At 45.6% G+C, this 18,099-nt stretch overlaps 1 protein-coding gene across 1 annotated transcript in view; it reads left to right on the top strand.

The window, feature by feature from the left end:
• RNF41 (ring finger protein 41) overlaps nucleotides 1-18,099 on the top strand; it is a 190,157-nt gene that overhangs the window by 105,810 nt on the left and 66,248 nt on the right. The window lies entirely within an intron of this gene.

Raw genomic sequence — 18,099 nt, forward strand, 5'->3', positions numbered from 1 at the left:
TACAACAAAGTGGATTATTGAGGAGATTTATGTCTTTCCAAGAAATGGACCTCAAAATTTGAATTGGTAGAGTGCTACTTTGTACCCTCCTAACACTTTTTTTTTTATGCCTAAGAATTCCTCTTCACTAGATGGGTCTTTTTATGTAGTCTCTACAGACCGTTTTCAATGTCTGTCACAGGCAGGCCCATAACCAGTACTTTAAACGTATGACCGCAGATCCCCTACCTTTTAAATACTCCCCAGGCATCAGACTGGATCTGGAAAACCTTAAACAGTGCCCCTGCATGCCTACAGGTGGTGTCTTATAGGCACACTTCACTTCATTTTTCTTTTTTAACACCAACAGACGCAGATCCAGAGATACCTCTTGTCTCTTTGAGACAAATTTCTGGGGAATATGATAAACAAATTTCTGTGACTGAACCACAAGTGGTGACTAGGGTCAGACCATGATTCCACGGCCTGCAGTGATTGTGCCTTTAGGCACACCAAGGCCATTCGGGTCCAGGAAGCAAAACTTTAGTGGCAAAGCAGTGCAACACCGCACCCTGAGCTCAGTTGATGTCCAAAAATAGATCCCAGTCCTGCTCCTGAGGTGACTTTTGACAGATCGTCTTTGTAATCTAAATCCTCAAATAAGTCCAAGAAAGAGCATAAGAAGTCCAAATGGGACTGTGCCCCATCCTGCCACTCTCAATCTCCCGAGAAGGCATGAGGGCATCACCATTCCTCTAGGTTCTGCTTGTTGTACTTCAGAGACCATTCCGACCCTTGTTTTAAGGCAACTGAAATTTCTAGAGCTGTTGGTGATGCCTTATCAAATTGAGGAATTTCACAAAACCATGTTAAGGCTTTTTGACATGTTGCTGGCTCCCTCTGCACACCTATGTGCCACAAGGTGCCAAGAGGCCTCCCAACTGGGTTTCTGGATGTAAGTCTACCCTTGGCGCAGCTGGGCCCTCTGGATTTGCTCAGGGCTCTGGACTGACTTTGGTACCAGTTCCCTTTCTGGCATCACAACCCGCACCGAAACATGATCCACCTGTGCTGTCTGGCATTGAGACGGCACTGCCTGACCTTGACCGAGGCTGTGCGCTTCTTCATCGGAGCCGCACTCTTTTAGCCACCCTTTCTGATTCTGCCCCACAGTGCCTCTACCTTCTGGAAGGGCTGATGTTCTCCATGAATTACTAAACATGGACTCTGAGTTGGGGCAATGATGCTTGGGATGGGATTGCTCAGCCACATCATGAGAACAAATGGTACGAAGATCTCCAGGCCTTGATACATTTCCAGACACTGGACTGAAGGGGGAGTGAGGGGGGATGGACCTAGTCCAGTGTCTGAGAGATCTTACCTATGTTCCCAGAGGAAGCCTGTGCCATCTTTTTTCAGGCCATGGAGGCCAATTGTGATTGGGCTGTTCTTTGTGGGCTTGAAACCACCGTTACCCTGGGTCGAGCTACCTGCAGTATTATGGCCATACATAGGTTTAAATGGATGCAGTCCACCATCTTTTTGGGACACGTCCAGGCTAGCCTCATGGACATGCCATTTGATGGTTCCCGACTTTCCGGTGACAAAGCTGACTTTGCCTTAGCTTTAGATATAGTAGGGCCACAGCATGGTATCTGGGCATCTCTCCTTCCACCCGCTAGTCACATCAACATTTTCACCCACTCTGTGGCTACAGTACGGCAGTGGTGGCTGGTAACATTTCAAAGTGGTGGGGTGTAAAAGTTGGGCATGAGTGTTACCTTTCAAGCAAGCCTAACCAATGTAAGGGGAGTTTTGGGGGGGAGGGGAGTGCTTGTCTGCCTGATAAAATCACTTTTGTTTTGCAATGTATAGCGTGAGGTCGACCCAAGGAAACTGGAGCGCTTTATGTGACAGTTACTCTCATTTGTTAAGCACAGTTAGAGTAAGTGGTATTCACCTTGCTGCATCCAAACGGAGGATACATAAATTGTGACACATTTTACGATAATTGATGGGGGCCGGGACTATTTCAAAGCAACTTCACTGGTTATGCAAAAGAGTGGATTGACTAATAGCACATTGAGGCCCTCATTAGGAGCCTTGCTGTGGCGGTCTTACCGCCGTGAACCCGACGGTAAAGACCGCCACATCACAAGTTTTGGGTTTGGCAGAAGCCAAACTTCCACAACGCTACCTGTGCGGTTACACCGACGAGGCTAGCGGTGAGCAGATCCAACTCGGATTATGGGGCTGCAGGCCGCCAGGCTTTCCCTCGCGGTCACCCCGCCATGAAAACCCTGGCAGAAACTCGCCCGGCGACAAGAATCCCCATTCCTGTCGCCGCCACACGCACCCCCCACACGTCCACACACATGCACCTACACACGTCCACACTCTTACAAACACGCACCTCACTCGCTACATACACCCCCATTCACTCCGAGACACACACTCACACGCATTCATGCACTGACACGCACTCAGGCGCACCCCTGTACACGTGCACACGAACACCACCATTCACGTGCACTCATGTAACATTCTTATTCAATCGTATACACGCACACACAACTCCCCTCCCCTCTGCATACTCACTCATACTACTCCCCCTTTGCATACTTGCACTCACACACGCAGACATGCACACACACACACACACACACTCCCTTGCACCGCATATACACACCCACAAACACTCCCCCCCCCCCCCCCCCCAATGGTACATATCCATTTACACATTTGCACACAGACACCCCCATTCACACACATGCACCCACATACCACACACATGCACCCAACACTCCCCAACCCTTTTCGGACGATCATCTTGCCTTTTCCGGCGAGCTGGTCATCTGGGAGGGGATGGGTCTCTGAGGTTTTGCACCACCAGCACCACCACACCAGCAAGACTCCGCCAAGCCTTATTACGGCTCGTAATATGGCGGGTGGAGTCTTGGTGCCGTGGCGGTGCTGGCAATGCAACCGCCGCTTCGGAGTTGGACTTCTGCCTATAAATGGGCAGAAGTCGTCCAATGACTCCAAATATGTGTCAGCAGCCCGACAGCACTTTGAAAAAGACAGCCAAAGTCATAATGAGGACCTAAATGTGTACAAACAACATTTCTAGCGCAGGTGCTTTAAAAGTTATTTGAATGTTTCTGCACAGCACTCTCGGTGTAATGCATGCCAGATATGTTACTAAAGTTAAGTAGTCGCCTTGGAGTGTCGACTCCTTTAATTATCCGTTTAAAGAGGTGAGATGTTGCTCAGAGAGTAACTGTCGGTGATAGTCAAGTCACGCCAGATGCTAAATTATATAGACAAAACGGCAAACAGTAAAGACATTAATGCAGGTACATAAAACAGCACTATCTCAGCACTGCAGCCATGTTTTTTCAAACCTGTAGTGCCTTACATGCCATAATCTCTTTTTCCTCAGATAAAAAAAAGATTTCTTGAACGGTGACTCGTGTTTAAAAACATAATTTCCAGCCAATGGAGCAGAGGCCTATTGCTGTGTCCTTGGCCAATCCAGACACTGCTCCCTTGCTGTTATGTTACAGCTTGAGAGCAATGCCTGGATTGGTTAGGGCAGACGAACCAAACGCTCATTAGAAGTACAGTAGGCTGCAGCTGTGTTTCTCCCGGCTCACTAATTGTGCAGATGGGAGACTCATTAAGTGAGCATATCGGGCTGGTCACTGAAAAGCAGCATTATATCCCGGCATGCACACTATGAACGGAGTGTCGCAACCCAGTTGAGCTGCGCTGATCTGCTGCCAATCAATTTTTAAGTCCTGCCCTAACGCCGTGCCTTCCTCGCTCGTCATCATGCAGAAACCCGGCCCACGGCTGAAAATTCACATGCTATGCATATCGATTCCGACATCTAGTGTTGGCCTCGGGTGTTACAAGGTGTTTTTCTTGGAAGAAGTCTTTTCTGAGTCACAGGATCGAGTGGCTCCTCCTCTCGGTTCCATTGTGCATGGCCATCTACTCCATTGTTAGATTGTTTTCTTTCTGCTGTCTGGTTCGGACGTATTTCCTCTCGTGCCGAGATTTCGATGCGGAAAACCTTAGAAAACCTTCTTATTTGTCAGTATTGTTTCGATCGCGTTTTCCATCTAGCACCGAACCAGTAGTACCGTCGGAACCTTCTTTTTCGCCCTTCGGGCGCGTGCACCCAACTTGGGCCTATTCGGGCCTACCGCATGGAAAGCATGATGGATCGGACGCCATTCCGATTCTGCCCTCTGTGCCACATGAAGTACCCCTATACAGACCAGCACTTGGTTTGTGATTTGTGCCTTTCCCTAGACCATTGGGAGGAAAATTGTGAGGCCTTTCGATCATTTCGTTCAAAGAAGACTCTGAGATCGCAGAGCTAGAAGACTCAAAATGGTGTTGAAAAGCAGTGAACATCTCGACGTCGCTGAAGAAGAGCAGGCGCAGGCAGCAGTCTCCATCCGAGACACAGACCCCGAACAGGAATCTGAGGACGACAAGACCCATCACAGTTGGACATGATGTGAGTACGTCTGCCCCTACAGCCCTGCACCAAAGACATTTAAAGGCCTTGGGTACACCACTACCGGAAGACCATGGTTCGGCCCGAAAAAAGACTGTTGGCGACCATCCTTCGGGGTCGGCACCGAAAAAGGCCACTACTCCGTCTACTTCGGAGTCGAGTAAATCTGTCAAAGGCTCCATTTCGGACTCATGTTAAAAAAAGACCATTCTTCGGAGTCGAAAATTCAGCAGTCTGCTTCGGATCCGAGACCTTCCACTACCTTTTCGGTCCCAAAAAAAACACAAACTTCAGAGACGAAAAATCATCATATACAGAGGAACAAGGACTTTCAAAAAAATTGAGAGAAACCAATAAAACCTCTGAGGAAGAGCCTGACATTGAGCCCATTTACAAATTATGGATGAGAGACAATCCAGAATACACATCCATAAAGAGACAGGAAGAATTGTCGCTGCACCCCCTTTAAAAACAAAAAGAAAGCTGGCTTTCAAAGAGGAACTGTACTCGGTACAGCCACCAGCAAAGGTGCAAAAAGAAAAGAAGTCAATACCTCTTCATACCTCTTCATACTTCTCCTCATTCTCCACAATTATCTGTCTCACCTCACACCAGCCCACCACCAGTGCCTTTTCCAACACATTCACTATATTCACAGGGAGATAGAGTAGACCCATGGGATGTTTATGACCCCAATCCCATCCCAGATAATGACCCGATACTTACCCATCATAACCATCTCCACAGGAAGATACCACTGCATACAACCAGGTCATATCCAGGGCAGCAGCGTATCGTGGGGTAGCCATGCATTCAGAGCCATTGGAAGAAGATTTCTTATTTAATACACTATCTTCTACACATTCCAAGTACCAGTGTCTCCCAATGTTACCAGGCATAGTAAAACATGCAGACCAATTGTTTTAGTGAGCCTGTAAAAGCTAGGATTATCACACCTAGAATCGATAAAGTGTAAGCCAGCACCCTCTGACCCAGATTACATTACTCACCAGGTCCCTCCAGATTCAGTGGTGGTCAGTGCAGCAAGAAAGAGGGCAAACAGCCAGTCTTCAGGAGATGCACCTCCTCCTGATAAGGAGAGCAGAAAATTTGACGCAGCAGGAAAAACAGTTGGGATGAAATGCAAGATATTATACAGCATCTCCCAAAAGAGCACCAGAAGAGGGCACAGCAAGTAGTAGAAGAGGACCAGGCCATTTGTAATAATCAAATAAGATCTGCCCTTGATGCTGCTGATACACTCCTTGCAGCTGTAAACATTGCCATCACAATCAGAAGACATGCATGGCTGCGTTCCTCTGGTTTTAAACCAGGAATTCAACAGGCTGTCCTTAACATGCCTATTGATAAAAAGCACCTCTTTGGCCCAGAATTGGACACCACTATTGAAAAACTGAGGACGGACTCAGATACTGCAAAAGCAATGGGCGCTTTGTACACCACCCCATATAGAGGTTAATTTCGCAGGCCACAGTTTTGAGGACGTTTTAAACCACAATCCTCAGAGGCTTCTCTATAAAACTCTGTATACACTAGGGTTTTCTACAAAACTACCAAAAGTCACACCTTCAACCAGCACAAGTACAACCGTACCTAGGTGCTATCCTAAATACTCAACTAGCTCTAGCGTATCCAAATATACAAAGGAAACCAGCTTTCCAAAATTGAATACCACTCATACAGCCAAATTAACAATACACTGTAAGATTTATCATGAAGATTCTAGGAATGATGGCATCTTGCATAGCAATAGTCCCACATGCAAGATTAAACATGAGGCCCTTACAACAGTGCCTTGCACAACAATGGTCACAAGCACACGGTCAATTTCAAGATCTAGTGTTGATGGACCGCCAAACAAATATGTCCCTTCAATGGTAGAATCACAGCAATTTAATGAAGGGGCGGTCGTTTCAAGACCCTGTGCCTTAGACCATAATTAAACAGATGCATCAGTGATTGGTGGGGGAGCTCACCTAAACAATCAGACCATTCAAAGGCAATGGGATGTCAAACAGGAACAGCTACACATAAACCACTTAGAATTATTAGCTGTGTTCCTTGCCCTAAAAGCATTTCAACCTCTTCTCAAACAGAAGAATGTTCTCATACAAACAGACAATATGACAACCATGTATTATCTCAACAAACAGGGAGGGACACATTCATCTCAGCTGTCCCTTCTAGCCCAAACAATTTAGAAATGGGAAATTCACAATTAAATTAATCTTCTAGCACAATACATTCCAGGAATAGACAATCAGTTGGCAGATCTCCTCAGCAGAAATCACCAACAGACACAAGAATGGGAAATTCACCCTCAAGTACTTCAAAAATACTTTCAACAATGGCGAACACCAAAAATAGATCCGTTTGCCAGAAGCGAAAACGCAAAATGCCAAAACTTTGCATCCAGACACCCTCATCCCCTATCCAAGGGCAATGCTCTTCGGATCAATTGGTCAGGGATATTTGCTTACGCTTTTCCCCCTCTCCCACTCATTCCATTTGTAGTCAACAAATTGCGTCAAAACACACTCAATATGATACTCCTAGCACCAACGTGGGCCTGTCAACCGTGGTACACAACATTATTAGATCTATCAGTAGTACCACACTCCAAACTCCCAAACAGACCAGACCTGTTAACACAAAACAAAGGGCAGATCAGACACCCAAATCCCAACAAACTAAATCTGACGATTTGGCCTCTGAGGTCATAGAGTTTGGGTATTCACAACTACCATTAGAATGTATGGATGTGATTAAGCAAGCAAGAAAACCCACTACTAGACAGTGCTATGCTAACAAATGGAAAGTATTTGTATGTTACTGTCAGTCTAAACAGATTGCCCCTCTTACAGCATCAATACAAGATATTGTATGCTATTTACTTCATTTACAAAAATCAAATGTAGCATTCTTTTCCATAAAAATACATGTTAGTGCAATTTCAGCATATTTACAAAATATACAGCACAGCTCTTTTATTTAGAGTTCCTGTTATGAAAGCCTTCATGGAAGGCTTAACAAGCATCGTTCCACCCAGGACACCTCCAGTTCTTTCTTGGAATTTAAACATAGTGCTTACGCGACTTATGGGATCACCATTTAAACCTATTCACTCATGTCAAATGCAATTCTTAACATGGAAGGTTGCTTTCCTAGTCGCAATTACATCGTTGTGAAGAGTCAATGAGATTCAAGCTTGCACAATTGAAGAACCGTTCATACAATTACACAAAAATAAAGTTATACTACGAACTAACCCCAAATTTCTTCCAAAAGTAGTATCACCTTTTCATATCAAACCGTGGACTTACCAGTCTTCTTCCCACAGCCAGATTCTGTCAGAAAGAGCTCTACATACATTAGACATTAAAAGAGCACTAATGTACTATATAGATAGTACAAAACCATTCAGAAAAACTAAACCGCTGTTGGTAGCCTTTCAAAAACCTCATACAGGTAACCCCATTTCGAAACAAGGATTAGCAAGATGGATAGTAAGATGCATCCAAACATGCTATGTTAAAGCCAAAAGGCAACTCTTAGCTACTCCTAAAACACATTCCACAAGGAAAAAAGGTGCTACAATAGCTTTTTTAGGAAATATACCAATGGCTGAAATATGTAAAGCAGCTACTTGGTCAACACCATATACATTCACTAAACACTGTTGTGTAGATGTTTTAGCAACACAGCAAGCCACAGTAGGTCATGCTGTACTCAGAACATTATTTCAAACAACTTCAACTCCTACAGGCTAACCACGGCTTTTATGGGGGGACTAACTGCTTTGTAGTCTATGCACAGCATGTGTATCTGCAGCTACACATGCTATCGAACGGAAAATGTCACTTACCCAGTGTACAGCTGTTTGTGGCATGTTCCGCTGCAGATTCACATGCACCCTCCCACCTCCCCAGCAGCCTGCGGTCGTTTAAGTTAACAACATTTGTACATATGTAGAGATATATATATATATATATTCGATGGCATGTGTAGCTGCAGATACACATGCTGTGCACATCCCGCCATCTGGTGTTGGGCTCGGAGTGTTACAAGTTGTTTTTCTTCGAAGAAGTCTTTTCGAGTCACGAGACCGAGGGACTCCTCCCATTTCGACTCCATTGCGCATGGGCGTCGACTCCATCTTAGATTGTTTTTTTTCCGCCATCGGGTTCGGACGTGTTCCTTTTCGCTCCGTGTTTCGGGTCGGAAAGTTAGTTAGAATCTCGGAAAAATCATCGGTATTGTTTGCGTTCGGTATCGGGTTAGTTACAACAGATCGACACCGAATTAAGAAGAGCTCCGGTGGCCCTTCGGGGTTTTTACGATCCCCGTCGGGGCCTGGTCGGCCCGGCCACGTCTCTCTTCAAGGCTGATGGAACGGACCCCATTCCGCTTCTGTCCAAAATGCCATAACAAGTATCCATATACAGATCAACATCTGGTCTGTAACTTGTGTTTGTCACCAGAACACAAGGAGTATACTTGTGAGGCCTGTCGAGCGTTTCGGTCCAGGAAGACACTCGGGGACCGAAGAGCAAGAAGACTGCAAATGGCGACAGCGCCGACAGGACAAGGGCGTTTCGAGGAGGAGGAAGAAACATTCTCCACCCAGGATTCGGACTCTGAGGAGATCGATCTTGAGGAAACGCTGAAAACCGTGAGTAAGACGTCGAAACAAAGAACTCACGTGAAGATCGCTAAAGCCCAGGGGACGCCACCGCCAACAGGCCATGGCTTGACCCGAAAAATAGGTGACCGTTCATCGGCACCGAAAAAGGGCGAGCTGGTGTCGAAGTCATCCGACTCCGGTCGAGATACCGGCACACAGCAATCTCGGGCCCGAGATAGTGGCTCAGAGAAGATTCGGCACCGAGACAGCGGCACCGAAACGGGTCGGCACCAAGAGAGCACGACGCCGAAAGTAAAGAAGGTTTCGTCGGAGCCTAAAAAAGCAGCCAAAAAGGTTTCGGTACCAAAACAGCCGGCCTCGGAACCGAAAACAAGTTCCTACACTGAGGAACAAGGACAGTCCACACAAATGAAGACACATAGATTTGGACAGGAATTAGAGACAATAGAGCCAGATCACACACAAAGACGGCTCTTTATTCAAAAAGATACAGGGAAGATCAGCACTCTTCCTCCAGTCAAAATGAAACGCAAGCTTGCCTTCCAAGACAAGGACAAACAGCCACACGCAAAGGTGGCTAAACAAGTAACACCGCCACCATCCCCACATCACTCTCCGCAACCATCACCGGTAGCCACTCCACCAATGATGCAATCCCCAACTCATACAGGAATGAGTCAAGATGACCCTGACGCATGGGACCTTTATGACGCACCGGTGTCAGATAATAGTCCGGAATGCTATCCAGCTAGACCATCGCCACCAGAGGATAGTACAGGCTACGCACAGGTGGTGTCAAGAGCAGCGGCATTTCATAATGTCAGCCTTCATTCAGAGCCCATTGAAGACGACTTTCTTTTTAATACACTGTCGTCCACACACAGCCAATATCAGAGTCTTCCTATGCTACCCGGAATGCTAAAACACTCCAAACAAGTGTTTGAGGAGCCTGTTAAAGGGAGAGCCATTACTCCAAGAGTAGATAAAAAATATAAACCGCCACCAACAGACCCACTGTACATTACACAACAGCTAACACCAGACTCTGTTGTAGTGGGAGCAGCGCGCAAAAGAGCCAACTCTCATACTTCAGGAGATGCACCACCTCCAGATAAAGAAAGTCGAAAATTCGATGCTGGAGGCAAAAGGGTGGCGGCACAGGCAGCAAACCAGTGGCGTATTGCAAATTTGCAAGCTTTGTTAGCCAGATATGATAGGGCCCATTGTGATGAGATGCAACACTTTATTGAACATTTACCCAAGGAGTTCCAAAAAAGAGCGCAGCAAGTAGTAGAAGAAGGACAGAGTATCTCCAATAATCAGATATGGTCAGCAATGGATGCTGCAGACACAGCTGCTAGAACTGTCAACCCAGCAGTAACAATAAGGAGACATGCATGGCTGCGTACATCAGGATTTAAACCAGAGATACAGCAAGCTGTGCTGAATATGCCATTCAACGGACAGCAGTTGTTTGGGCCGGAGGTGGACACTGCGATCGAAAAACTTAAGAAAGACACTGACACGGCCAAAGCCATGGGCGCACTCTACTCCCCACAGAGCAGAGGCACATTTCGAAAGACACAATTTCGAGGGGGGTTTCGAGGGCAAACCACAGAAGCCACAACCTCACAAACAAAGCCCACTTACCAGAGCCAGTATCAGCGGGGAGGTTTTCGGGGACAATATAGAGGGGGACAATTTCAAAGGAATAGAGGAAAATTCCAAAGTCCCAAAACTCCTCCAAACAAGCAGTGACTTCATGGTCACAAATCTCCAACACATAACACCTGTGGGGGGGAGACTAACCAAGTTTTACAAACATTGGGAGGAAATAACAACAGACACTTGGGGCTTAGCAATTATCCAGCATGGTTATTGCATAGAATTTCTCAAATTCCCTCCAAACGTCCCACCGAAAACACACAATATGTCAAAACAACATATAGATCTTCTAGGACTAGAAGTTCAGGCATTGCTACAGAAAGAAGCAATAGAATTAGTACCAAAACAACAAATAAACACAGGAGTTTACTCCCTGTACTTTCTGATACCCAAAAAAGACAAGAGTCTGAGACCTATACTAGATCTCAGAACATTAAATACCTACATCAAATCAGATCACTTTCACGTGGTTACATTACAAGACGTAATCCCACTGCTCAAATAACAAGACTACATGACAACACTAGACCTAAAGGATGCATATTTCCATATACCAATACATCCTTCACACAGAAAGTACCTAAGGTTTGTATTCCAAGGGATACATTACCAATTCAAAGTGTTGCCATTCGGAATAACAACTGCACCAAGAGTTTTTACAAAATGCCTAGCAGTAGTAGCTGCACATAACAGAAGGCAGCAAATACATGTGTTCCCGTACCTAGACGATTGGTTAATCAAAACCAACACGCTAAGACGGTGTTCACAACACACAAAATATGTCATAGAAATCCTCCACAAACTAGGTTTCTCAATCAACTACACAAAGTCACACCTTCTGCCGTGTTAAACACAGCAGTACTTAGGAGCGACAATCAACACAGCAAAAGGGATTGCCACTCCAAGTCCACAAAGAGTTCACACATTTCACAATGTAATACACACCATCTATCCAAAACAAAAGATACAAGTCAAACTGGTGATGAAACTACTAGGCATGATGTCTTCATGCATAGCCATTGTCCCAAACGCAAGGTTGCACATGCGGCCCTTACAACAGTGCCTAGCATCACAATGGACACAAGCACAGGGTCAACTTCAAGATCTAGTGTTGATAGACTGCCAAACACACACCTTGCTTCAATGGTGGAATACTGTAAATTTAAACCAAGGGCGGCGGCCTTTCCAAGACCCAGTGCCTCAATACGTAATCACAACAGATGCTTCCATGGTAGGGTGGGGAGCGCATCTCAACCAACACAGCATCCAGGGACAATGGGACAATCAGCAGAAACAACTTAGCGTAAATCAGCTAGAACTACTAGCAGTGTTTCTAGCGTTGAAAGCATTGCAACCGCTAATTGCCCACAAACACATTCTTGTCAAAACAGACAACATGACAACAATGTATTACTTAAACAAACAGGGAGGCACACACTCATCACAACTGTGTCTCTTAGCACAGAGGATTTGGCATTGGGCGATTCACAATCCCATTCGCCTAATAGTGCAATACATCCCAGGAATTCAAAACCAATTGGCCGACAATCTCAGTCGAGATCACCAACAGATCCACGAATGGGAGATTCATCCACAGATACTGCAAACCTACTTCCAAAAGTGGGGAACACCGCAAATAGACCTATTTGCAACAAAAGAAAACGCAAACTGCCAAAACTTCGCATCCAGGTACCCACAGCCTCACTCCAAGGGCAATGCGTTATGGATGAGTTGGTCAGGGATATTTGCTTACGCTTTTCCCCCTCTCCCACTCCTTCCGTATCTTGTAAACAAATTGAGTCAAAACAAACTCAAACTAATACTAATAGCACCAACTTGGGCACGACAACCTTGGTACACAACATTACTAGACCTGTCAGTAGTGCCTCATATCAAACTACCAAACAGACCAGATCTGTTAACTCAACACAAACAGCAGATCAGACACCCGAATCCAGCATCGCTCAATCTAGCTTTCTGGCTCCTGAAGTCTTAGAATTCGGTCACCTAGACCTTACACAAAAATGTATGGAGGTCATCAAACAGGCTAGAAAACCTACTACAAGATATTGCTACGCAAATAAATGGAAACGATTTGTTTATTACTGTCAAAATAATCAAATTCAACCATTACATGCGTCCGCAAAAGACATTGTAAACTACTTACTACACTTACAAAAATCGAACTTCGCTTTTTCGTCCATTAAAATACATCTCACAGCAATTTCAGCTTATCTGCAAATTACACATTCAACTTCACTATTTAGAATCCCAGTCATAAAAGCATTTATGGAGGGTCTAAAAAGGATAATTCCACCAAGAACACCACCAGTTCCTTCGTGGAACCTCAATATTGTATTAACGCGACTCATGGGTCCACCATTCGAACCCATGCACTCTTGTGAAATGCAATACTTAACTTGGAAAGTAGCCTTCCTAATAGCTATCACATCTCTCAGAAGAGTAAGTGAAATACAAGCCTTTACCACACAGGAACCCTTTATACAAATACACACACACAAAGTGGTTCTACGCACAAATCCCAAATTTTTGCCAAAAGATATATCACCATTCCACTTAAACCAAACTGTGGAACTCCCAGTGTTTTTTTCACAACCAAACTCTGTAGCTGAAAGAGCATTACATACATTAGACATAAAAAGAGCTCTAATGTACTACATTGATAGAACTAAACAGTTTCGCAAAACAAAACAATTGTTTGTAGCTTACAAAAAACCTCATACAGGGAATCCAATATCCAAACAAGGCATTGCCAGATGGATAGTTAAATGTATTCAAACCTGTTATGTTAAAGCTAAACGAGAACTGCCTATTACACCAAAGGCACACTCCACTAGAAAGAAAGGCGCCACAATGGCCTTTCTAGGAAATATACCAATGACAGAAATCTGTAAGGCAGCCACATGGTCTACGCCTCATACATTCACTAAACACTACTGTGTAGATGTGTTAACACAACAGGCCACAGTAGGTCAAGCTGTACTACGAACATTATTTCAAACAACTTCAACTCCTACAGGCTAAACCACCGCTTTTGGGGAGATAACTGTTTACTAGTCTATGCACAGCATGTGTATCTGCAGCTACACATGCCATCGAACGGAAAATGTCACATGCCACGAACAGATGTACAGTGGGTAAGAGACGCTGCAGATTAACATGCGCCCTCCCACCTCCCCGGGAGCCTGTAGCCGTTATAAGTTGATTAAAGTTAAACTTGTACATTTGAAAATGTGTAAATATAACACTTTTAGTCACATTATGTACATACATACTTACTCCATTGCATGGGCATTATTACTATATACACAACTTCTACCTCACCCTCTGCGGGGAAAACAATCTAAGATGGAGTCGACGCCCATGCGCAATGGAGCCGAAATGGGAGGAGTCCCTCGATCTCGTGACTCGAAAAGACTTCTTCGAAGAAAAACAACTTGTAACACTCCGAGCCCAACACTAGATGGAGGGATATGCACAGCATTTGAATCTGCAGCGTCTCATGCCACGAACAGATGTACACTGGGTAAGTGACATTTTCCATAGATATAGATATCTATAGATATAGATATAGATATCTATAGATATATAGATATATATATATATAGATATATGTGTGTGTTCGATGGCGTGTGTAGCTGCAGATACACATGCTGTGCATTGTCCTGCCATCTAGTGTTGGGCTCGGAGTGTTCCAAGTTGTTTTTCTTCGAAGAAGTCTTTTTGAGTCACGAGACCGAGGGACTCCTCCCTTTCGGCTCCATTGCGCATGGGCGTCGACTCCATCTTAGATTGTTTTCTTTCCGCCATCGGGTTCGGACGTGTTCCTCTCCGCTCCGTATTTTGGTTTGGAAAAGTTAGTTAGCTATCGGAAAATTTGACGGTATTGTTTGCGCTCGGTACCGGGTTAGTGCTAGCACATCGACGCCGAAGAAAGAAGCTCTCCGGCGGCCTTTCGGGGCTTCCACTCCACTCCTCGGCGGGGCCTGGTCGGCCCGACCGTGTCCATCTTCAAACCTCATGGACCGGACCCCCTTCCGCTTCTGCCACGCAAAGTATCCTTATAAAGACCAACACTTGGTCTGTAATCTGTGTTTGTCTCCCGAACACAAAGAGGATACTTGCGAGGCCTGTCGGGCATTTCGATCCAAGAAAACACTGCGAGATCGAAGAGCTCGAAGACTCCAGATGACGTCGACACTGGCCGGGCACATCGACGTCAAAGAAGAGGAGAGATTATCCATTCGAGATTTGAACTCTGACGAGTCAGAGAGTGAGCAACCGAAGACGCAACAAACCATGAGTAAACCAGCCCCGGCAAAAACTCGCACCAAAATGATGAAGGCCAAGGGGACACCACCGCCAACAGGCCATGGCTTAACCCGAAAACACGGTGACCAAACATCGGCACCGAAAAAGGCCTCCCAGCAGCCGAAGCCATCTGACTCCGGTCGAGATACCGGCGCCGACCAAGCTCGGCACCGATAGTTTGGCACCCCGAAAGTCAAGAAGGTTTCCTCGGAGCCGAAAAAGACTGTCGAAAAAATGTTGGTGCCGAAACATGCGGCCTCAGAGCCGAAACAAGGCTCCTATGCAGAACAAGGCCTTTCAACACAATTACAAGGTCAGATTTGAACAAGAACTGGGTATGGGAGAGCCAGACCATACCCAGAGGAGGCTGCGTATACAAAAAGACACGGGGAGAATCAGAAATCTTCCTCCAATAAAGATGAAGCGCAAGCTCTCATTCCAAGAAACGGAAATGCAGCCAAAAGCTAAAGAAAAGACACCACCACGGGTCTCGCCACAGCAATCGCCAGCACATTCGCCACATCTGTCCCCGGTAGCAACACCCCCAATGATGCAGTCGCCAACACACACAGGGATGAGCCAAGATGACCCGGATGCATGGGATTTGTATAATGCACCGGTCTCAGACAATAGTCCTGATTGCTACCCGGCAAGGCCGTCACCACCTGAGGACAGCACTGCATACATGCAGGTGGTTTCAAGGGCAGCTACATTTCATAATGTAGCATTGCATGCAGAGCCCATAGAGGATGACTTTTTGTTCAACACCCTGTCATCTGCTCACAGCCAATACCAAAGCTTGCCAATGCTGCCAGGCATATTAAAACACTCCTGATTCGGTGGTAGTAGGAGCAGCCCGGAAAAGGGCAAACTCCCAAACGTCTGGAGATGCACCACCGCCCGACAAGGAAAGTCGGAAATTTGATGCAGCAGGCAAGAGGGTGGCAGCACAGGCAGCCAATCAATGGCGAATTACCAATTCCCAATTCCCAAGCTTTACTGGCACGATACGACAGGGCACATTGGGATGAAATGCAACATCTCATTCAACACCTTCCCAAAAGAGTTCCAGAAACGTGCCCAACAGGTTGTTGAGGAGGGCCAAACTATCTCAAACAACCAAATAAGGTCGGCTATGGACTCGGCAGACACGGCGGCAAGGACAGTAAACACGGCGGTAACCATTCGGAGACACACATGGCTACGGACCTCCGGATTCAAGCCAGAAATTCAGCAGGCCGTGCTGAATATGCCTTTCAATGAACAACAGTTATTTGGGCCGGAGGTGGATACGGCGATAGAAAAACTGAAAAAAGACACGGACACGGCCAAAGCCATGGGCGGGCTCTACTCCCCACATAGCAGAGGTACTTTTAGGAAGCCGCACTTTAGAGGGGGGTTTCGTGCTCAAACCACAGAGCCTTCCACCTCACAAGTCAGACCCACATATCAGGGCCAGTATCAGAGAGGAGGCTTTCGAGGACAGTACAGAGGTGGACAGTTCCCTATACCAAGAGGGAAATTCCAAAGCCCAAAAACCCCACAAACTAAACAGTGACTTCAATGTCACAAACCCCCACCACGCAACACCAGTGGGGGGGAAGACTTACAGATTATTACCACAACTGGGAACACATAACTACGGATGCGTGGGTCCTAGCCATTATCCAACATGGTTATTGCATAGAATTCCTACATTTGCCACCAGATGTGCCTCCAAGAGCACACAATATGTCCAAACAACACTTAGACCTGTTACAACTAGAAGTCCAAGCATTGTTACAAAAAGAAGCAATAGAACTAGTACCCAACCATCAAAAAGGAACAGGTGTATACTCCCTGTATTTCCTAATTCCAAAGAAAGACAAAACACGGAGACCCACATTAGACCTCAGAACACTTAATCTTTACATCAAATCAGATCACTTTCACATGGTCAAACAGGACTACATATCAACATTAGATCTCAAGGATGCTTATTTCCACATACCCATACATCCTTCACACAGGAAATACTTAAGGTTTGTTATCCAAGGCGTGCATTACCAATTCAAAGTGTTACCATTCGGCATAACAGCCATAAGAGTATTCACAAAATGCCTTGCAGTAGTAGCCGCTCACATCAGGAGACTGCACATGCACGTATTCCCTTACTTAGACGATTGGTTAATAAAAACCACCACTCAGCAACAGTGTCTTCTACACACAAAGTACGTCATCGAAACCCTACACAAACTAGGGTTCTCTCTAAACTACCAAAAATCACATCTACAACCGTGTCAAATACAACAATACTTAGGAGCAACAATCAACACACAAAAGGGGATTGCCACTCCAAGTCCACAAAGGGTACAAGCCTTCCAAAATGTAATATTAAACATGTACCCAAACCAACATTATCAAGTGAGGTTTGTAATGAAACTCCTAGGCATGATGTCTTCATGCATAGCCATTGTCCCAAACGCAAGACTACACATGCGGCCCTTACAACAGTGCCTAGCAACACAATGGACACAAGCACAGGGTCAACTTCAGGATCTAGTGTTGATAGACCGCCAAACACACTTCTCGCTTCAGTGGTGGAATCCTATAAATTTAAACCAAGGGCGGCCATTCCAAGACCCAGTGCCTCAATACGTGATCACAACAGATGCTTCCATGATGGGGTGGGGAGCACACCTCAAACAGCACAGTATACAGGGACAATGGGACGTTGAACAAAGGCAACTGCATATAAATCACTTAGAACTGTTAGCAGTGTTTCTAGCATTGAAAGCATTTCAACCGCTATTAGCCCACAAACACATTCTTGTCAAAACAGACAACATGACAACAATGCATTACCTAAACAAACAAGGAGGGACACACTCATCACAACTGTGTCTCTTAGCACAAAAGATTTGGCATTGGGCGATTCACAATCACA

This window comes from Pleurodeles waltl, chromosome 4_2 (assembly GCF_031143425.1).
Source record: "Pleurodeles waltl isolate 20211129_DDA chromosome 4_2, aPleWal1.hap1.20221129, whole genome shotgun sequence".
In the NCBI taxonomy this organism is placed as follows: domain Eukaryota; kingdom Metazoa; phylum Chordata; class Amphibia; order Caudata; family Salamandridae; genus Pleurodeles; species Pleurodeles waltl.